Source organism: Carcharhinus amblyrhynchos, chromosome 7 (genome assembly GCF_965287045.1).
Source record: "Carcharhinus amblyrhynchos chromosome 7, sCarAmb.v2.hapA, whole genome shotgun sequence".
NCBI lineage: Eukaryota > Metazoa > Chordata > Chondrichthyes > Carcharhiniformes > Carcharhinidae > Carcharhinus > Carcharhinus amblyrhynchos.
The window spans coordinates 58,934,183-58,958,115 of NC_137330.1; the positions used below are offsets into that span (position 1 = coordinate 58,934,183).

The 23,933-nt window shown below is 41.5% G+C and overlaps 1 protein-coding gene across 7 annotated transcripts in view; it reads left to right on the plus strand.

The window, feature by feature from the left end:
* The window catches only part of LOC145344986 (protein eva-1 homolog A-like), a 293,555-nt gene that overhangs the window by 208,375 nt on the left and 61,247 nt on the right, over positions 1-23,933 (plus strand). For 5 of the 7 annotated variants that reach the window (XM_080192416.1, XM_080192421.1, XM_080192417.1 and 2 more), the window contains exons 1-2: positions 21,405-21,470; positions 21,551-21,706. The exons of 1 other annotated variant lie outside the window; for it this stretch is intronic. The gene's annotated coding sequence lies outside the window, so the exon portion shown is untranslated. Of the gene's footprint in view, positions 1-21,404; positions 21,471-21,550; positions 21,707-23,933 lie in introns of those variants that run through there. One more of the 7 variants, XM_080192424.1, reaches the window with a different exon arrangement.

The following is a 23,933-nucleotide window of genomic DNA, read 5'->3' on the forward strand; positions in this document are numbered from 1 at the left end:
AAGCTACTGAAAAGATGGAGCAAACTAACCTGTCACTCAGGTTGCCAACTTTGTGCATATTCTTGGAAGTTTCATTGCATGGTCTCTGCTTTCAAACTCCAACCATTGGCTGCCTGACATGTCCATCTCATGGTGCACCACCTTCCTACACCAATCTGGAAGGTAATATACTCTTCACTATCTGATTGGTTAGGTTGTCACTATCAATTTATTGTAATCCCCTAATCCCCACTTCCACACCCATCTCTCATGCCTGGCATTTTCACAACTCGCAAACAAAAATGTTCAAACCATTTTTTAAAAAATGTTCATGATTTATTTCTTCTGAGTTGCCCACAGCAGTATGCCAAAGGTTAAGTGGTAATAAGTGATGACTCCAGGGCAATCGCGGGAGGCTGGTATATGGGTATTAGTCTGTGATGCTGACACAAATAAGGCAGCGGCAGAGGCAACCAAAACCTGTTGTGTAAGTAGCATAAATACAAGTTTCCTCAATTTTCCTCAGCACAACAATGTGTAAGTATTGAGGATTTTAAGGAAATTTGGGAACAATTTCAGTTAGATTTTAGTGCAACTGTGAAAGCAATAGGTGAGTTTAATGAAATTGGCTATCACAGCAAACCTTAGCCTGAAGTGTTGAGGTATCTCATGTTTCAGAAAGTAAGTGTGCAGGGATGTTTAATTCCTAACTCTAGGCTAGAGAGATGTCAAGAGTCAATAACATGCCCAGCAGGGGCAGGTGAGGCATCTGTTTCAAAAATGTACATTGTTATTCATTATCAACATGAAGCACATTGTGTCTCATTTGATTTGCAAAAAAAGTGAGAAGTGTCAGAAAATGTCAGTGAGATCAGAATTTGCTTGTTGAGTGTCTTCAACAATGGACCAAAGAGAGCTTGCCTCCAGGGAGTAGGTTCCCTGACTTGATACCAAGTCCCCTCCAGGGACTTTCTGTTTAGCTTCTTGAGTCAACAGACTTAGTCGCACTAAGAATTAGCTTTGGCCTGCCAAGGTGAAAAGAGATTGTTGAAGAGACTGTTTTGTATCATGTGGTATTAGTCATCTAACTGAATACTGCATTTTATTGGTGGGAGTTGAGACCAAGAGAAATACTTCAGAGCACCTTGTAGCGGATGTGTTCTTCCGGTGACATTTCCTCTAAAGAATTTTGTATATCCATTTTGTTTGTATTTTGCTGGGATTAGTTTTTCATGTCATATTGCTTTTTGTTACTAAATACTATATAACTAAAATGTAACATTCACTTTACATATTTTTCAGTGTGGAGTAATTTATCATTAATATTTTAAGTTGTGTATTGGTGCAGCACCTGTTACTTTTGAGTGGATTGTATAGCAAAAGAGTTTTGGGAAAGGCTCATCAGGTTTGCAGGTTGAAATATGAGCCTGACACTAAAGACAAAGCCCAAAAACATAGCGAGCATGAGTAAATATTCTTTGTTCTGCTCTGCAGGGACATCATTAGTCATAATAACCTGTGTTAAAGGCACACCTGAATTTGTAGTCCTTGTGGTTTTTGAAGGATTAGGCCAGTGGGCTGATGAATGGTAGATGGAGTTTAATTTAGATAAATGCGAGGTGGTGCATTTTGGTAGATTGAACCAGGACAGGACTTATTCAATTAATGGTAGGGTGTTGGGGAGAGTTACAGAGCAAAGAAATCTAGGGGTATGTGTTCATAGCTCCTTGAAAGTGGAATCACAGGTGGACAGAGTGGTGAAGAAGGCATTTGGCATGCTTGGTTTCATTGGTCAGAACACCAAATATAGGAGTTGGGACATCTTGTTGAAGTTATACAACTCATTGGTAAGGCCACATTTGGAATACTGTGTGCAGATCTGGTCATCCTATTAAAGAAAGGATATTATTAAACTAGAAAGAGTGCAGAAAAGATTTACTAGGATGCTACTGCGACTTGATGGTTTGAGTTATAAGGAAAGGCTGAATAGACTGGGACTTTTTTCTCTGGAGCATAGGAGGCTGAGGGGTGATCTTATAGAGGTTTGTAAAATAATGAGGGGCATAGATCAGCTAGATAGTCAATATTTTTTCCCGAAGTAGGGGAGTCTAAAACTAGAGGGATAGGTTTAAGGTGAGAGGGGAGAGATACAAAAGTGTAGAAAAGAGGGCAATTTTTTCACACAAAGGGTGGTGAGTGTCTGAAACAAGCTGCCAGAGATAGTAGTAGAGGTGGGTACAATTTTGTCTTTTAGAACATAAGAACATAAGAAGTAGGAGCAGGAGTAGGCCATCTAGCCCCTTTTAAAAAGCATTTAGATAGTTACGTGGATAAGATGGGTATAGAGGGGACATGGGCCAAATGTGGGCAATTGGGATTAGCTTAAGGGCTTTAAAAAAAAAGGGCAGCATGGACAATTTGGGCTGAAGGGCCTGTTTCCATGCTGTAAACTTCTATGACTCTATTAAGACATGTTATATGCAAGAAATGTTGTGATCAGTTTTCATTTCTGGTCTATCACACTTGATAGGTAGTAGCTGTCTCTTTCAGTTGGCTTTTATTTTTAAGTCATTCTTTGAATGTGAACATCCACGGCAAGGCCAGCTTTATTGTCCATCTCAAGTTGCACTTGAGAAGATGGTAATAAGCCTCCTTCTTGAATTGTTGCAATTTGTGTGTTGACTGGACCACTACAGTGCTATTCGGTATAGAATTCAAGGCTTCTGATCTAGTCACAGAGAAAGAACAGTGATATATTAGATGATACACTTTGCTGTCATGGTGCATTGGGGGTGAAGGGAATGAATGAGGGTACTGTATACCAGATGATGTTAAGCTTGCTGAGTGTTCCTGGAGCTTTTGTTATCTAGGCAATTGGTGAGTATTCCATTACTGGCCTGTCTTGCGTCATGTGGGTGGTAGAAAGATTTTGGAGAGTCATGAGGTTACGGACTACCCAGTCTTTGAATTACTTTTGTAGCCACTGGATTTCTGCAGTTGGTTCAGTTCATTTTCTGGCTAATGGTAACCCTAGCGGTTGATAGTGGAGGATTCAGTGATGGTAATACCATTGAATTTCATGAAGAACAAGATATTGCCTTGGATTCAAAGTTTGGCTAGGCTACCAAAAGTAGCTTCTTGTGATCTCTTTCATGTGAACTGTTCCAGTGTCCTGAATGTAGTTGGTCAAATACTGGTTTCCTCAATGTTGGTGAGATAATAACTCAGATGCCCTAAAGTCAACATCCTGAACTGTATGGTAACCCCCACGTAGTCTATGAGGAATCACTGATTGATCTCCCTGTGGAGCTTGGTGAGTATGAGTTCCTCTGGTAACAGGCAGTGCCTGCCCAGCAGAAACTCATCACCTGATCCTTTTATAAGGCAGGCCCACGATTGGGCCTGCTGAACTGTAGTCCCAGGCAGGAACTAGTGTACACCACAGTAGTAGCTTTACTTTGCATTCTGTAATAAACTGTGTACATTTCCATTTCGGCTTCCTGGGTCATTACAGACTAAAAGCTCCATCTCATTGGAAACATAAGGATGAAAATGAGATGAGACTTGCAAGGTTAGGGGAAAATTGCCATGAGTGACAAGGTCTATGACTTTGAACAATGTTCGGTCCACTTGAGTATACTTATTGATTTGGACTGAAGTGATGGGTATGTTCTCCATTTGCGCAGATGATATCTTTTTAAGCAGTGTCCCCGAAGGCTGGCTGGTAATGATAGCCTTGAAGGACCATCTATATTGCCATGATTTTTGATATCATATGTGTGAACACTCAACATCAATGCTCAATCTGGTGTTATGCTTGCAGCTAAAGGAGAGATGCTGTGTATGGACCGTATAGAGGTGAGTGGTTGATGATCAGTCAGGAGTGTAAATTTCCATCCAAACAGGCACTGGTGAAATTTCTGGATTGTGAAAATGATCCCCTGTGTTCCATACTCAAGTTGAGCATGTTACCTCCCTGCTTTACTCAAAGTCTGTGAAGTGAATCCTGTGAGGTTCTCCATACCTGAGAGGGTGTTATGTGTGAAAGAACACCCCAACTCCAAAAAGTGATACATGACATGCAAGTTGTAGAGGCAATAAGGGAGTCAAAGTGTGTCAGTACCTTGGAATTTGTCAGTGCTGCTTTAGGCTTCTTGAACAAGCATCAAAGACTTTGTCCATTTCCAGGCTTTGTTCTGATGTAAAACCACATTCAGGGGTTTCAACAGGATTGCTAGCTGTGGCATGAATCTCCCATAATCATTCAGCAGTCATAAGAATGAGCGAAATTGGCTGGTAGTCTGAGTAGCTGGAAAATCCACAGTGACCTTAATCTTGGAGGGTCTTTGTGAAATCCAGCAGCATCAATAATGTGCGGCAAAGATTCCAGAGTGCTGAAAAAACTCACCCTTGTCTTTGCCAGCCCATGGGCATACTTCTTTAACCTTTGTCAGGTGGGATATAAGTTTTTGAGACGATTCTCATCAGTTTTTCCCCTTACCAAGATGTCATCGAAGTTGCACTGAACTCCAGGCCATTACTCAGGATCTGGTCAATGGCACTGTGAAACCGTTTAGGGGTTTAAAAAAAAGGGCAGCACGGACAAGTTGGGCCGCAGGGCCTGTTTCCATGCTGTAAACTTCTATGACTCTATTAAGACATGTTGTATGCAAGAAGTGTGTTCTAAGCTGATTTAATTCCAAAAGGCAAACAGCAATATCTGTACTATCGTTGTGTGATGTGATGTTAAGATATTCTAATTGCTTCTCATCAACATGCATTTGTCAGTCAGCCTATTTTGCTGAATTTCTATCCATCAGGCAGACCAGCAAATAGGTCCTCAATCCAAGAAGTGGATATTGTTCACAAAACACAGAATTAGCAATAACCTTGAAATCTCCACGTATGCAGGGGGAACCATCTTCCTTGAGTGCTGGAACAATGGGTGTTACCCATTCATTATGGAGGACAGGTATTAAGAACCCTAGTGTGACCAGATGGTCCAGCTCAGCTTTGACTTTTGGTTGTCTGGCATAAGGCACAGCCTTCAGAAATGTTGATGAGAGTCAGTGTTGGATATTCAATTTTCCAGTAATTCCTTTCATGTTTCCCAAATCTTCTTTGAAAATAACAGCAAGTCTGTTTATTTAGTTCTACTTTAAATTCTGTTCTGCCCATCTTAAGTACAGATTCCTCTGTATATGTTTTCTGAATGATTTTAGCAGGCACAAAGGAGATGTTTTAGCTTTTCCTTACACACAGCTCCTGAAACCAGAGAAACTACTGTCCCTGAAACCAATTCCATATGTATTGGTTTGCCCTCCAGGGGCGGTGTTAACCAGTAGCCCTGTGAACTACCAGCCATTGACAAATGTGGAGTGGTCCTGATTCTTCAGACTCAGTGTCACTCAGATCCTCCCACTCCTGCGGTATGATTCTTCTTGTTATGCCAGACTGCAGATGTTTTTTTCCTCCTTTTATCTTTTGGATTTGGTGCTTATTTTTGCTTTGCACATGCATGCTTACTATCTCATTTCTTGTCACACTGACGGCACTCAAGATTAACATTCAGATGGCTGATGACCAGATTTGGGATTGGTTTAGATTAGTGGGTTAGTGTTGTTTTTTTTTTAAAAGCTGGTCGGCACAACATCGTGGGCCGAAGGGCCTGTTCTGCGCTGTAATGTTCTATGTTCTATGTTCTATGTAACGTTCTTGGCTGCTTGCTATCTTATGTGTACGCTCAGCTGTCAGGGATTAGGCAGGCAAGTTGATGCATTCAGCTGCCGGGCTTCATTTTGCAGCCAGGTCTGTGCTCACTCCAATCACTATGGCTCTCTGCAAGGTGAGGTTAGACTCTGTCTGGAGGCATTTCCAGATTGCTTCACCAAGAATACCACAGACCAACCTGTCACGGAGGATATTGTTCACGACTTCATTGAGTTCACAATGATCAATGAGCTTTTCAAGTTCTGCAACACACTACACAATTGTTTCTCCCTCTTTTTGGTTTTGTTTTATAAAACCTAAATTTGTGTTGCCACTGTAAGAGCTGTAACCAATTTTTTTTTTCACTTCAAGATATCACTGAAGTTGCCGACTTTCTCTATTGCAAGTTCTTGTGCTTCCAGAGTTTAGGCTGGTTCCTCAGCAACTTGGCTACCCTCTGTTTTAAAATGTTTAAAACACAGCAACAATCTCTGTTCCTTGTTTTGGTGATTTGAGAGATTGTTTTCTCTTGGCAGAGACTTTCACTCTCTGTTTCCCACACTTCAGGAGTCCCGGTGGGCTTATAATCTGACCAGTAATTTTGTTTTACTATCTCATTACTTTTTCTTAATGTCCTGATTTTTTTAACCTAAAGCTACAATGCTTCTTATTGCCATTTTTTTCTTAAATCTTACAAACAGCTACAATCTTTTTTTCATTATACTCTGCAGTTTCCTTTTTTTCAGTCTGCAGGTTTCATGTTGTTCCTGTATTTAACTGCCAGCCTTTTTCTGCAATGCAGTACAAATCCAACATGTGGTTCAGATGAACATTAACATTTCCTTATTTTAGTCTTACTTTTCCATGGCATTAGTCATTATGCGAAGGTCCATCATCCTCATTGCTAATTTGTTATGTTCTTGGCTCCATTACTTTTCAAGATCAGTAAGTACACATGAAAGCACAGGAGGTGATTGTCATTGCTTCTGTCCTTTATTGCTCTAGCAGTTGGACTGACAAGAAAACATGGATCCTGTGATCCCACAAAGCAATGGCTTGTAAAGTACACCAAACTCACTTGGCTGGACAGCTTGGTCGTGATGCAAAGTGACGTCAAAAATGCCAGTTCAATTCCCGTACTGGCTGAGGTTATTCATGAAAAGCCTACCTTCTCAACTTTGCCCCTTGCCTGAGGTGTGGTGATCCTTAGATTAAAATCCCAGTAGTCAGCTCTTCCCCCTCAAAGCAGATGGTCATTTGGGACTATGGTAACTTTACCTTTTTACTTTTCAGATATATTGGTACTAGATGATTTATATACCTCAATTAATTCTCTGTTCAGCATCCTGTGTTCAAAATAAAACATCATAAGAAGTCTCACAACACCAGATTAAAGTCCAACAGGTTTATTTGGTAGCAAAAGCCACTAGCTTTCAGAGCGGTTGCTGCCCTTTCGTCAGGTGAGACACAACTCAATTTACAAAATTTATATTTTTATGTCTTCATACGCCATGTTTGTGAATAGATCTCCCACTCACCTGACGAAGGAGCAGCAACCGCTCCGAAAGCTAGTGGCTTTTGCTACCAAATAAACCTGTTGGACTTTAACCTGGTGTTGTGAGACTCTTACTGTGTTTACCCCAGTCCAACACCAACATCTCCACATCAAAATAAAACATCCCCAGCCTCTCTAATCTTTCCCCATAGCTAACATTCTCTTGTTCTGGCACCATCTTTATAAATCACCTCTGTTATCCCTCTAGAGTGCTCACAGTCTTTCTGCAATGTGGTGACCAGAACTGTACTGATCTTCATGCTTTTATATTCTATGCCTCAGCCAATAAAGGAAGGTATTCCTTATGTCTTCTTGATGATCTTATCTATCTGTGCTGCCAACTTCAGAATCAGTGGACATGCTCTCCAAGGTGCTTCTGTACCTTTTCTCAATATCCTATATTTATTGTACCTTGCTTTGCCTTGTTTGCCCTTCCAAAATACATTATCTCACTTTTTTGTCCATCTGACCAGTCTATTGATATCTTCCTGCAATCCACATCAATTTTCCTTACTACCAATCACATGAATAATTACTGCATCAGCTCAAAACTTATTAACCATGCTGTGAACCTTTTGGACTGGAAGCAGATTTCTTGTCACAAAAATGCCAATTGACCTTTGCTCTCTGTTTCACATCGCTGAGCCAATTTTGGATTCAAGTTGCCATTTTCCCATGCATCCCACTGATATTTCGTTTCTGACCCGTCTGTCTCGTGGGACTTTGGTAAAAGTCATGCTGAAATCCACGTCAACCACATCAAATGTGCTATCATCATCGATTCTCTTTGTTAGCTGCTCAAAAAATTAAATCGAGTTAGCCAGACATGAGTTTTCTTCAACAAATCCATGATGACTATACTTGATTAATCTGTGCGTTCTAAATGATCATACCATCTTAGAATTTTTTCCAATAATTTGCCACCATGGTGATTTGGGTGATTGACATAATTATCTTTTTTTTTCATTTCCCCTCTTTAAACAATGGTTCATGTTCACGGTCTTCCAGTGTTCTAATGCAGCCAGGAAGGATTACAAAACAATGGCCAGGGCCTCTGCTATTTCCTTCATTGCTTCTTTTAATTGGATACGTTCACCCAAGCCTGATGATTTATTGACTTCAAAGATGTTAAACCCCTTAATATTCCCTCTTTTATTTTGGTTATCAAATATTTCAAACTCCTCCTCTGGAACTACTATGCCTGCAATACCATTCTTTTGTGAAGATAGATGCAAAGTATTAATTAAAAATTATGCCCACATCTTCTGTCTCCACACACAGGTTAACATTTTGGTTCCTAAAAGTCCTAATCTCTCCTTTGTTATCGTCTTTGTGTTAATGAACATGTTTGGGTTATCTTCCATTTTACTGGCCAATATTTTTCAGTGTCCTTGCTTTGCTTTCATTATTTCTTCATTACCTTCATCCCTACACTTTCTAAACTCCTCTAAATTTTTTGCAGAGTTTAACTCTCAACATCTTACATAAGCTTTCCTCTTTCGATCCATTCATGGGAAGAGAGTTTTGCTGTTTCCATTCCTAATTATGCAAGAAGATGGTGGTGAGCCATCTTCTTGAACCATCTTTTGCCTTATTATTCCTAACTTTGACCAATGATGTCTAGTTTTGGGAGTCTTGCCCTTTATTCTTTGTAAAACTGTTGTAATTATTGTAAATGGATATTTTTGATTAATAATAGGCACCAGATTCTTTTGAAAATTTGCATTTGATATCTGAAATTGGCATGATCTTACCCACTTTATGGGAAGAGAGTGGGGAAGTGGGATTAGTTTGTATTGATACAGGATCATTGAGAGAGAGAGTTGATTTTTTTTAACCTACTGATAGATGGGTCTTAAACCAGAAAACATCACTTTAAGATGATTGACAAAAGGAGCAACAGTGACATTAGGAAAAACCTTTTTACACAGCCTGTAGTTAGGATCTGGAACGCACAGTCTGAGACTGTGGTGGAGATGGATTCAGTTGAGGACTGCAGAAGGGAGTTGGATAATTATCTTGAGAGAAAACATTTGTAGGGCTAGGGCAAAAGGCTAAATTTAACTGAATTACAAACACTACCAGAAAAATATGCTGACTGATGTACCTTCCACCTGCCTGGCTTCTTTCTCTGGGACTAACTCCAGAAATTGGACTGCTACACTGGCTAAGCAGTGTATTTTAACAGTGCTGCATTTTAAGATCTTTGTCCTTTAAGCCTTTTATGCTGGTTTTATTACAATTAATATGAGTGGATTTGAAATTGACATCTGTTGATGAGTAAATGCAACTGATTGCATTCTCATTGACACTTTCCATCACTTTGTTGGTGACTGAGCTTATGCTGATGGGACAATAATTGGCTGGATTAGATTTGTCCTGCTTTTTGTGGACAAACACACTTGGACAAATTTTCACCTGATTTTAATGAGGGGAACTTTGCAGTGTGAGCTGAGCTGGGTGTGCCTCTATCCTTTCTGAGTCTGATACCTAAGTCCGTGAGGTAGTTATTGAGATGAAAATCTGCCCTCGTGATGAAACAAGATTTTCTCCAATGCAGTTGCTTCTGTTAAACAATGAGAATTGGTGGCTTTGAAGCATTAATATGTGGAAGGAAATTATGTACATACTAACAGTAAAGTATATGATTATGAGATCTATTGAATTTTAATCATGGAAAATTTAGATGTGAAAATTGTGATCATTGCCTAAAATATCCATTTAAAAGGGCTCTTACATTTGTTATTTATATATATAAATATTAGCATTTGTTCAGAATACATCGAAGTTAAAATGGCTTTGTATAATTAATGTTCCAAATTTATACTGGGCTTAATGTATACATTGACTTGATCTGCCAAGATATTTAAGCTTAAAATTGAAAGCATAACATCATTAATTATCCCCAACAGAGATTTCTCCCTCTGCTGGGCAGCCTGGCTCAAGTAGCTTTCTAACAACCTAGTGGATTTTGGTTTAAGAAGGGTTGTGGGAACAAATGTGCTGACATCCTGAGAAGATCAATGTAACCAACTCTCACCATGACACTGTCACTCCAAGCAGCTAGAGCTCAGCAATCTGTGGAAAATTGTTAATACCTTCAGGAATACTGCAGAAGATGAGGGATTCTTTCAAAATCCCTGTTGACTTGATCCATCAAACTCACCAAAGAAGACCTTCAACTTTCCAAGGTGCAACACAGGTTTGTGTCTAGGTGCTGCATGGCAGCCATTTGAATTTCTATCAAAGGGGAAGATGGAGACCTAACATGAGGGCCTGGCACTCCAAAAAGAAGAATTGCAGTTTATTTCATAAATTGAGATGCACTGTGGCTTGTTCTCCAAAGATTTTGATCTTTGTCACAATCCTGATATTGCTTTGTGATGATATGATAGTGACTGCAGTGGTCTTGAGTGGGAGATCTGAAACAGATGACTTCAAAATCCAGATAGCCTCCATACTATTTTTTTTTTACAAGCTACATGATAGTGGCTATTCAGCAATTCAGCTACTCTCTGGTGTCAATGTTAAATATCCAGATAAAAAATACTTTAACCTTAGTCATCTCAATGCCAAAACAAAACTGACCACAGTAAACATACATGATTCTATGGTTTGTGGATGAACTCAGTGTCATTGCCCAATTCCAATCTGCAAGTCACTCTTGATTTCTTCAAGTTTGCATACAAGAAACTTGGCCTGTCCTTGAATGTTATCAAAACAGAACTCATATCAACCTGCAACTGGTAAACCAGCTTCTATGCATGAAACTGTGGAAGATATTGAACACTTCTCATACCTTGGCAGCCACCTCTCACAAAAGACCATCATTGAATATAGGAACAGGAGTAAGCCATTCAACCCATCAAATTTATTCCACCATTGAATGAGATTATGAAGATTCACAGTCTAACTCCATAACTTCTTTGGCCCATATCATAGAATAAAGAACAAAGAAAATTACAGCACAGGAACAGGCCCTTCAGCCCTCCAAGCCTGCACCGACCACGCTGCCTGACCAAACTAAAACCATCTACCTTTCCGGGGACCATATCCCTTTATTCCCAACCTATTTATGTAGTTGTCAAGACGCCCCCTAAAAGTTACTACCGCATCCACTTCCACTACCTCCCCCGGCAACAAGTTCCAGGCACTCACTACTCTGTGTAAAAAAAAAAGCCTCATACATCTCCTTTAAACCTTGCCACTCACATCTTAAACCTATGCCTCCTCGTAACTTTCCACCCTGGAAAAAAGCTTCTGACTCTCCATTCTGTCCTCACTTTCATAATCTTTTAGACTTCTATCAGGTTTCCCCTCAACATCTGTCGCTCCAGTGAGAACAATCCAAGTTTCTCTAATCTCTCCTCATAGCTAATGCCCTCCATGCCAGGCAACATCCTGGTAAATCTTTTCTGTACCCTCTCCAAAGCCTCCACGTCCTTCTGATAGTGTGGTGACCAGAATTGAACACTATATTCCAAATGCGGCCTAATTAAGGTTCTATAAAGCTACAACATGGCCTGCCAATTTTTAAACTCAGTACACCGGCCAATGAAGGCAAGCATGCCATATGCCTTCTTGATTACCTTCTCCATTTTCAGTGACCCATGTACCTGTACACCCAGATCCCTTTGCCTATCAATACTCTTAGGGGTTCTGCCATTTACTGTATATTTCGTATGTGTATTTGACTTTCCAAAATGCATTACCTCACATTTGTCCGGATTAAACTCCATCTGCCATCTCTCCACCCAAGTCTCCAACTGATCTATATCCTCTGATGGTCCACATTGCTATCCGCAAATCCACCAACCTTTGTGTCATCCTCAAACTTACTAAGCAATCCAGTTACATTTTCTTCCAAATCATTTATATATATTACAAACAGCAAAGGTCCCAGCACTGATCCCTGAGGAACATCACTTGTCACAGCCCTCCATTCAGAAATGCCCCCTTCCACTGCTACCCTCCGCCTTTGACCGAGCCAGTTTTGTATCCACCTTGCCAGCTCACTCTGATCCCATGCAACTTCACCTTCTGCACCAGTCTGCCATGAGGGACTTGTCAAAGGCCTTACTGAAGTCCACGTGGACAACATCCACTGCTGTACCCTCATCATTCATCTTCATCACTTCCTCGAAAAACTCGATCAAATTTGTGAGACACTACCTTCCCTTCACAAAACCATGTTGCCTCTCACTAATACATCCACTTATTGCCAAGTGGGAATAAATCCTATCTCGAAGAATCCTCTCCAATAATTTCCTTACCACTGATGTAAGGCTTACCGGTCTGTAATTACCTGGATTATTCTTGCTACCCTTCTTAAACAAAGGAACGACATTGGCTATTCTCCAATCCTCTGGGACCTTCCCTGTAGCTGGTGAGGATACAAAGATTTCTCTCAAGGCCCCAGCAATTTCCTTCCTTGCCTCTCAGTATTCTGAGGTATATCCCATCAGGCCCTGGGGACTTGTCTACTTTAATGTTTCTCAATAACCCCAATACCTCCTTCTTTTTGATCTCAACATATTATCCCTTAATATCTTTGCCTGATAAAAAATTACCTATCTCAAATTTAAAATTAGCAACTGATCTAGAATCAGCATTTGTATACGGAACTCTTATTTGGGCCATACATTCTAATCTGACACTCAGCTTTATTCACCTGTTTATTATTTCTCCTGGTTTAATCAATATACTTCTACTAGTTTTTGCCATTACCCGCTGTACCAAAAGTTGATTTCCTGACTGTTTCTATACTTTCTATCCCATTAGTTATTTTTGATACTGTATTGATTCTTTCCCTTGCCCCCCAATTTACTAGTTTAAAGTCCTTGTAACCACCCTCCCCCTCCAATTTACTAATTTAAAGTCATTGTGACCACTCTATTTAGCCTTTTCACTAGGTCATTGGTCCCAGATTTGTTTAGGTGGAGCCCATCCCGACAGCACAGTTTCCAATACTGAGGTCAGTGCCCCATGAAATGCTCCCTTCCCAAACCATTCCTTTAGCACTCATTCACTTCCCTAATTTTCTTATCGCTATGCCAATTTACATGTGGCTCAGGCAATAATCCAGAGATTAAAACCTTTGAAGTCTTGTTCTTAAATTTTGTTCTTAATTCATGATATTCCCCAGACAGGACCTCTTGCCAATGTTGTTGATCCTAACATGGACCACCACAAGTGGATCCTCCCCTCCCTCTCCAAGATTCTTTCAAGCTGGTTGGAGTTGTCTCTCACCATGCCACCAAGGTAGTTAACACACCACATGGGACACTCAATCCTGCTTGCAAAGGACGCTATCCATACCCTTGATTATAGAACCCCTTACTATATATCGCCTGGCTCTGCATCCCCATTTTACATTTTTTTTATTTGTTTTTTTTCCGATTAGTCTCCCCTCTCACTAGACTCTTCAGCTCTGCACTCAGTTTCTCAATTTACCCCTTGAACTTCCTGTTTCGCTCAACTCCAGAGCGTTCTAGTCCTGTCACGGAGCATCCCAGTGAATGGATCAGCAGCACCAGCTCGGCCCTCTTCGAATTACAACAGTGAATGTTTGACAACAAAGATATGAGCAAATCAACAGAAGTCTTAGTTCAGAGCAGTTGTCATCAGCACGCTGTGCACTGCAGTGAGACTGAACTGAGGATCAGCGACACATGAGCGCGAGAGGAATTACATTCGCAATGTCTCTGCCGCATTCCTTGGATCCAATGGGAGGATAATCAGTTAACAGCTAGTGTCCTCCTTCAAGCCAGCTCTGCAAGCATTCAGGCAATATTACTACAAAATTAGTTTTGATGGACTGGATAGTGTGCGTGTGTGTGTGGATGGCCGTAAACCACCTCCCCTTCGAGATTCTCCCCAATGGCCAACGTACCAGAGGATGGTAAAGAAAATACTTCAAAGACTCTCTGAAACTCTACTTGAAGTTTAACAATATTGACCTTGATAGCTGGATAGAGAATGCTACCAATTATTCAGAATAGCAATAACTTGTCCATCAAGCTGCATCACATTTGAATCATGACATCCAAATGAAGACGTGGAGATGTGTATGGTTGGAATGCAAGTCTTTACAGGTAATCAAGTCTTAAAGGTACAGACAATGTGAGTGGAGAGAGGGTTAAGCACAGGTTAAAGAGATGTATATTGTCTCCTTCCAGGACAGTTAGTGAGATTTTGCAAGCCCAGGCAAGCAGTGGGGTTACATATAGTGTGACATGAACCCAAGATCCTGGTTGTCCTAATGATGAGGCAGAGTAGCAGCAGAGAAAGAAAGAATAGGAAGCAAATCCTGCACTCTGGATCCAACAACCTCATGAGATGATATGTGCCATATGTCCAGAGATCCACAGGGTGAGAATCAGTCTATTTAATCACCCATGGCAGAAATAGGGTATCCGGAATAGCCTTGATGCTACCAATGACTCAGTATTCTTGGAGGTCATCATACTATCTAAGGTAGACTGCAGATTGCTGAAGTTATGCAAGTTGACTTTACTTAGGGTGGAAGAGGACTACTTTAGTCTTGGTGGCAAGGTTTTTTAGGAGAATTTCCAATGCCTCATACAGTTGCCTCATGCAAGGAAAGCAATTTTATATTTTCACTGCTGGGTTTCAATTGAAGAGAGATGGTTAAGGTTTGCATGGCTCCCAGCTGATTTTCCGTATGTTTGCTATTAGCGTTTGTAGAGCCATCATGGGGAAGGTAGCAGTTAGTGCTGGGAAGCAATAATAACACCCTTAAAGTCCCTCTGACCTTCAAAGTGTGCAGCTTTTAGTCTATGTCAAGGCTGCACACCCATCCATCTTCAGATCTTCTGCACTGTGAGTACTTGTCTGCTTCTTCTCTGTTGCAGCCCTGCAGTAACACCAATGGGATTTTGCAGCCAAGCATTAATTATTGGGGTTTCCTGTTGGCTACAAAACCTTCACTGGCCACCAGTCATCCATTTAATCCCTCCTGAGTCAGGAAATTGGGCTAAGATAGTAGCCAGGTTGAAGGGGTGGATGGAAGTTGCATCACATCCTACTAGAACAGCACAGTCATTTGGAAGATATCTTGTAGCAGATAATAATAGATCCATTATTTGGATGCACATGATAATTAGGTTTAGAAATAAGGACTAACTGATTATTTTCTTGTGCAGTAATATTTCTACAGCAAAGTGGTCTCATTGACTATATTTTTTTTGGATTGTTCAATTTACTGGAGGATCAGGGAATGCTACATACATCACTCTATCTGACTTACACAGGTTTCAAAGCAGCTGCAAGCTTGAACTCCAGATTCAGACCTGCAGTCAAGAAGTAAGTTAAATTCTAAAAAATTGCACATTCTCAAATTAACATTCAGTTGTGTTTTAGAAGTTGTGAGAAAAACCGGAGTAACTTGCTCACCTGCGAAATGAAGGCCAGAATGCACTGCTGGTCAAGCAATGTATTGGAAGTTAATACGTAATATGCCATTAAAACAGAGATACAGTGGGTAAAGATAAACACTGTTATTTCAGTTTGCTTTGGAAAGAGTTTAATGGTTATTACTTGATAGTGACACAGGGCCTTGTCTTTCTTTATTGTACCGTACATTGGTTCCAGCACAATACTTCAGTATGCAGCAGGAAAAAGAGACACAAGCTATAAACATTAGGCCACCTAGATGATTGTAGCCTTTGCTCTTTCTGGACCTGACTACAGATTGGAGAGACACGATAAGTGACTTCAGTCCAGGTTGCACACTGGTTACGTGGAAGTGGCCATGTAGCAGTGAACCCACTCCAAAAAACATGGCCATACACATTGTACACCAACCCAAGAAGAGCTGTGAGTACAATAATGAAATATGTAGCTCAAGGGCTTGTGAGCTGACTTAAGCACCCCCACCCCCGCCAACCAAATAATCTGTTCAAAAGTTTTAGGAATGATGATTTGAAAAGAGTACAGTTTTCTCAAAACAAGAGTAGTTAGCAACTGTTGGCTATGTTCCCAGAGCCTTGATTCATAGCTACACTCTTTAGTGTTCATAAAATTGCCATCTATTATAAACAGGTTGAAACCCTCATAGCTAGAGCTACTTTGGCTTTGAGAGAGGCCAACAACATGCACGTTGTGACCATTAAACAGTTGTACCCAGCTGGAAAATAGTGTCAAGTGTGGCTCTGTTGGGAGTACTCTTGCTTCTGAGTCAGAGGTTGGGGTTCAACTCCCGCTTCCAGGCTTGAAACAAAAATCTTAACTAAGACTCCACTCTGGCCTTAAAGTAGTACTTTGATGTCAGAGACACCTGTGTTAATTTTTACTCCTCAATCAACAGCAGTAAAAGAGGTATTGTGGCTTAGTTGGTAGCACTCCTTCCCTTAGAGTCTGTCACAGCATAGAGCTTTCTTTGGCCTGTTGTGTTTCTGCTGGGTCTCTGAAAGACCAATTCACTTGGAGGCACTTGCCACCACCACCTTCACCACTATGCTCCTACACATTCTTCCTTTCAGTTGCCCAGATGGGCTAAATGGTACAGCAGAAGTTGTACCCAAACATTCCAGGTTTAATCACTATCCAGATCTAAACAAAGGATGGCATAGTGGCATAGTGGATAGCACTGCTGCCTCACCATGCGAGGTTCAATTCCAGTCTCGGGTCATTGTCTGTGTGGACTTTACACCTTCTCGCAGTGTCTGCATGGGTTTCCTCCCGATGCTCCAGTTTCCTCCCATTGCAGGTTAAGTGGATCGGTCATGCTAAATTGCCCCTCAATGCCCCAAGATATGTAGGTTAGGGGGATTAGTGGGGTAAATGTGTGGGGTGAAGTGAATAGGGCTGGGCTAGGCCTATATAAGATGCTCTGTCAGAAAGTCAGTGCAAACTCAACGGGCCAAATGACCGCCTTCTGCACTGTAGGGATACTATGATTCTAAGTCTGTCACTTATAGGATTCTTGCCAACAGCCTGTCCCTGATATCCTGTAGACTTGCACATTTGTTTCAGTGTCTTACATATGCTGCATGAGACATTCAACACTTTTATACTGAACCACGAATGAGGGCTACTGATGCCTTCCATCCTAAGCAACAAGGAAGCAGAAACTACTTTTCACCAGTGCACTACATCAAAATGGCTTCACAAGGGCTCTGGCAGAGCTACTTTCCTACAGGGGTAGATAGACAGGAAACCATTGTTTGCATTAAATACCATGACAGTTTCACAGTGTCATAAATTTGTTTATGTCCCTTCTATCGTAAAAAAGCATTGCATTTGTATTGCTCCCCCCCGCCCCCCCCAATTCACAACCTCAGCATATCCAAAAGTGATTTACGTCCAACTAAGTGCTTTTGAAGTGTAAGCACTGTAAGAATGTAGGAAATGAGACAGCTAATTTTGTGCAAACTCCCACAAACCAGCATTGTGATAATGACCGGATCTGATTGTTTATTTCTGTTTTGCAGTTTTGCAACTCTTTCCTCCTTTTAGAGAAGATTGTGAAGCGTTGAAAAGATTGCAAGCTGAGTAACAAAACTATTGAACTACACTGTGAACGCTCCTTCTGTAGTCACCAAGTCCGAGAATGAGAGATTAACACAGGACTTTCTGAGATCAATATAAACCCTCAGCTCTCCCAAGCAGATCGAGCTACAGTTTAATATCTTACCCAAAGGACCTCTCCCAGTGCTGCAAGTGTCAGCTTTTTGATTTTTGTGCTGAAGTCCAGGTGCAGGACTTGAACCCATAACCTTTTGACTCAGAGAGTCCAATGTATGAGAGTATTCAAGATTGACTCTCCTCCTCACATTTGTTTCTTTCCCAGTGAAAGCTCCATCTCCTCAGGGACTATTTGTGAGGTTGGAAGCTTGTTATTTGGGGAATTGCACACAAGCCTGCAATACGGTAATGCTGGCAAAGCATGTGCTGTGCCATGTTGTGTCAATGCATTTCCTGTTAGGTTAAACCATAGTAAAATGACTATTGTCTAAATGTAAGCTACCGAGACAAAGAAAAAGAATCAGGACTATATGTTTGGCCTGTGAGTTGTATTGACTGGAATTTTCCAGTGTGGCACGCCTGCTACTGCTTCCAGCACTTAACTGCAGTGAACCTCCATTTACTGCAGCAGGCCTACGATAATCCCAGCCATGGGTGAGGTCAGAGAATTCTGACTATTATCTATTATACATGTGCAAATTTGGATCCAAATCCTGCGTTGTGGGTGATTATCTGATGTCAACTCAAAGTCAGAAGTTCTCCATCTCAGGCTGAAATAAACATTATTTTTAATGACAGAATGGAAAGCTGAAACTAAGTCCAATTTTCCTGCAGATCCAGGGGATAGAAGTTCGTTCAAATTTGATGGTAAACTGTTCATCCTAACCATTGTGTCCCGATGCTCCCGAATCTCTGGGTGACATGTATGATTGAAATGCCACATATATGGTGTGAGGTTTCTTTTACACTGTATGAGTCCCAGGCAATGATGGTGTACACAAGTTTTCATGTTGTGCCAATATCTTTGTCAAAACTGTGTGAGATTGATTATCTTGTTCTGCGCACTATCATTAGCAGTTGCATATTGCTGGATACACAAAGGGGATGGGGTGAATTTTCCACCCCTGATTTTTGGCAGGGAATTGAAGGAGAGTCCCCAGATGGCTTTCACACCGGTGGGATTTCCCCATTTGATTATCCCTTCTCCCTTCCAATGAAGTAACAGGCTCCTGTCATGCAATGACGTAAATTCGTAATAATGCATTAACTTGTACACAGCGGGTCTCGTAGGAGGAAAGCTCCTCCCCCCCCACCCCACCGGTGTGATGTTGGCAGGGTTTACAAAAGGTTTTGAAAATTGGGGAACAAAACCCGTCAGAGATGCAAAAATAAGGACAGCCCCCAAAGAAGGAGATGGTCATGCCCAGGAAGTAACCAGCTGGCAGTGCTTCAGATGTCTCATGGGGCTGCTCACTGTGGGTGTCTTCGGTGTTCCCGGGATTGAGGCCAACAGGTTGGTCCAGAGATTAAAGGCAGCCCTGGGACTTTATGAGCCATGCTGCATGGCTATGCTTAGCACACACATTATGATGCAGTTCCAGGGAGTGTGCTCAATGGCTGTCAGACTCAGCGTGATGTGTAGGCCGTGGTCATTGTCTTGTACTCAGTGGTCATGTGGTGGCAGTTCAGTACTGGGCTTTAAGTGGGATGGTCAAGCATCTGCAGTCGTGAAATGGGGAAAATATAATAAAGGTTGGGAGCTCTCATGGTGGGCGACTCTGCTCACAACATGTAGGGGTGAGGTCAACATGGGGCAAGGGCACATCTATGGTGATTGGCTCAAGGAGAGGGCAGGAATGTCAGTGACAGGGTTATCGGGGGAGTCTAGAGAATAACTGGAGGAAGGTCTACCTCCATGTTGTGAGGTTCCAGGATGATCAGAGGGATGTGAATGGTAATTGGGGGAGGCTCGAAGTGGTCTGGAAGAAGAAGTGCAGCTCCATCACTTTGAAACCCTGAATCAATGACACATTTTAAAAATGAAACTAAAGAAACCTCTACAGGGGAGATCTGAGGCAGTGGGGAGAGAAGCATGTGGCTGGAAAAGGGGACCATTTCAGGGGCAGTTTCTTATTTGTTAGGTTTACAACATGGAAAGGAAGGGTCACTTTATGGATTTCTTCAATACTTCATTGAGAACTGAGTTGGAATCAGTAAGTAATAATATGCTTTTAGAAGAGACAGCAATAACTGACAGTTTCACAAATCTCTGTTATTTCTAATGGGGCTAATGTCTCAGCTTCTGTGTTCCACAATGTGAAAAAGGTTATTCTATTTTCCACTTGTTCACCGTGGTATTTGTGTCACACAATGCATCATCCGTAGCTGAGAGGACAAGCAGAATGCTTCTCCTGGTGCTGCCCGTGGCTAGCCATTAGAGATTGTGATAAGATGAGAATGATTCTCTTTCTAAATTCCACAGTCTCCTTCGGGCCGAACTCTGTCCTTCAGTTCTGCACTTCCTTTCAGCAGCGTTTCTGAGATAGTGAATTCAGTGGCACAGGGCAATATTTCCCCCTCCTGCAATACAGTGATGTGAATCATGGAATAGTTACAGCACAGCAGGAGCCCATCAAGTCTATACCTGATCTCTTCAAGAACAATTCAACTAGTCTTTTCCCCTGCTCTTTTCCCGAAATCTTGCAGATCTTTCATCTTCAATTGCTAATCAAATCCCTTTTCGGAAGTTACATTTGAATCTGCCTCTGCCACATTTTGAGACAAGTGCTTTATATCCTAACCACTTGATGTATCTTCAAAAAAAGTTACGTGTGGCCTTTGGTTCTTTTCTTGATTGCTGGTTTCTTCTAGTTTTTGATCCCTCTGTCAAAGAGAACAGTTTCTCTCTGTCTGTTCTGTCTAGACTACTCATGCTTTGGTACTCAAAAATGCTACATGAATGCTTTTAGCATCTGTGACAGTGAGCAGAGGTTCCCAAACCTCATGGTGCCATGTGTGTAGAATCAGAACACTCAAATCACTGACCCCACGCTTCCATTAGGGAAGTATGTTCAAAGGAATTGAAGGTCAAGTAACGGACTACAGTGTCATACTTTTATCTCCACCCTGTGCTCCCATTAAGCACACTGTAGGAGTGCAGGATAATTGATTTCACCCTGTAAGGAGTTGACTGGAATTAAAAAAAGTCAGTGTAAAAGTGGCGTGCCTTTGTGATCTTTGATGTTGGTTGTTATAAAGTACAAATGAATGGCTTGCTTGTAATGTGCAGGATAAAGTTACCTGTACATTTTCTGGGAAGCGATTAATCATAACACAGCCCACCTGTGTTCTCTTTATCCACACTCTGTTCTTGGCCTTCTCATCTTGGTATACGTTGCAGCCACTTAATCTTTGAAGATCATAGGATGACTCTTTGTGATAAAGGAAACACTTGCGTCTACCTAGGAAGTAGCAGAATGCTAACTGTTTTCAAGGCATCTACTTTAAAAGCACAGCAAGCTTCTGTTTATGTGTGATAACTCCTATGCCAACAATAAGATACTAAAACATGATCCCATGGGAAAAGTTGATCTAGACTTTGTTAACTCATTAACTATCCCGCTGTGCTGACTGAAGTTTGCCCCCTAACCGGATGGATAGTTTTATTGCCTTTGCACAATGCAGCTTTCAGCTTTGGAGTAGCAGTTTGAGGTACTGGGGAAAGCAAGCACTGCTTTTGGTAAGTAAAGATGTGGCTTAGTGCTGAGAGCAGCTTACCTGTTTCTCACTGTCAACCCACTCCTCTTTTCTTCTTTTCAGCAAGCTGAATTGGTGCAGGCAAGGCCAGCTGCCAGGGATCATTTGACAGGCGGCAGGAGATGGAATGTCAGTCATTCCTCAGATTAGGAACTGCCGGCTGCTCCATGTACTGATCCAGCTGAGAAAACAATTGTGCGGCTGATCGGTTCAAGGGAGGTAATATCCTTCTCTTTGAAGTTGTAACATGAGCAAATATGATACATTTGTATAAACAATAATTGCCAGGAGAGAGGAAGCTGGGAGCTAACAGGCACCTTCTCAAGGGCAATTGGGGATGAGCAATAAATGCTGGCTTAACCATCGAAGCCCGAATCCCATGAATGAATAAAAAAGATCAGAATGTTCAGATGGCGCAGTAAACAATGATTTATACATTTATCTGATTGGAAAATAATGTTACATCATACTAATCTTTTTTCTATGTTTTTCTTACTTGCTCTCTTGTAAGGATTTTTTAAAAAATTAGTTACTGGAATGTGCATATTGCGGGCAAGGCCAGTATTTATTGCTCACCAGTCAGTGGTAATGAGCCACCTTTTTGAACTAGCTGTACTCAAGAAATTCTTTCTATCATTTACAAGGCAGGGGTGTGAACTAATATTATCCACCTTCTTGGATGAGTACAGCCTCAACAACACTCAAGAAGCTGAACAACATCCAGGATTTGCACCCCATCCGTCATCCTAAATTTTCACTTCTTTCACCATTGGTACACTGTGGTTGCAGTGTGTACCATATACAAGATATGCTGCAGCAACTTATTACGGCTTCCTAGTCAGCATCTTCCTTCTATCACCTTTGAAGACAAGGGTAGTGAGTACATGGAAATCATCACCTCTAAGTTCTCCTTCAGGTCACTCACCATTCTGACTCATATTGCTGTTTATTCACTGTTCATGGGTCAAAATCCTGGAACTCCCGCCCTCCCTGAAAGTATTGTTCATATACCAGATGGACTGCTCCAGTTGAGAAAGGTGGCTCACCATCATTTTCATAAGAACATAAGAAATAGGAGCAGGAGTAGGCCATCTAGCCCCTCGAGCCTGCCCCGCCATTCAATAAGATCATGGCTGATCTGTCGTGGCTTAGTTCCACATTCCCGCCCTCTCCCCATAACCCTTAATCCCCTTGCCTATCAAAAACCTATCAACCCGCGTCTTAAATATATTTAGCGAGGCAGCCTCCACCACTTCAACGGGCAGAGAATTCCAGAGATTCACCACCCTTTGAGTGATGAAGTTCCTCCTCAACTCCGTTCTAAACCGCCCCCCCTTTATCTTGAGGCTGTGCCCTCTTGTCCTACTGTCCTTTCTGAGCGGGAAGAGCCTCTCCACCTCTATCCTATCCATCCCATTCATCATCTTATATGTCTCAATGAGATCTCCCCTCATTCTTCTAAACTCTAACGAGTACAAGCCTAGTTTATTCAGCCTCTCCTCATAGTTCAACCCCCTCAACTCCGGATCATTAATAGAATATGTTGGCTAATAAACAAGAACATTCTGAACAGTGTGATGTACAAAATGCATATTAACAAACCACAGATGTCAATCATATGATACCAATGTGCATGAACATTGACATATGAGGAGTGTCTGAGGACTCTGGGTCTGTACTTGATGGACTTTAGAAGGATGCGGTGGGGGGGGGATGTCATTGAAACTTACAGAATACTGAAAGGCCTGGATAGAGTGGACGCAGGGAAGAAGTTTCCATTAGTAGCGGAGATTCCATTAGCGGAGGGTGCAGCCTCAAAGTAAGGGGATGACCCTTTAGAACTGAAATGAGACAGAATTTCTTCACCCAGAGGGTGGTGAATCTATGGAATTCATTGCCACAGAAGGCTGTGGAAGCCAGGTCATTGAGCATATATAAGAGAGACAGGTTCTTGATTGGTAAAGGGATTAAGGATTATAGGGAAAAAGTAGGAGAATGGGGTTGAGAAACCTATCAGCCGTGATTGAATGATGGAGCAGATTCGATAGGCCAAATGGTCCAATTCTGCTCCCATACCCAAAGGCAAAGGCAATTTCCCAAAGGCAATTTGAGATGCTCAATAAAGCTTAACCATGCTAGTGATGCCCATGTGGCATAAATGAAGAAATTTAAAGTAGTATCATGATTTGGGATGTTGTTATGTCTCTTTACAAGAATCACTTGCAAAATTGATTGACTCTGCAGTGACATTGGTGTGTGGCATTGATGAGACACTTACATCTTGTTACTTGCAAAAGGAATTAATGTCTGATCAAAAAATGAATGCCGTTAGTATAGAAGTATGCCATTTTGTCTTTCTGATCTAATGATTCAAATTCTATTGTGTTGGATGGGTACTGCAATTCTGGGAATGGTTCAGCTGGTGAAAGCATTTGACAAGGTACCG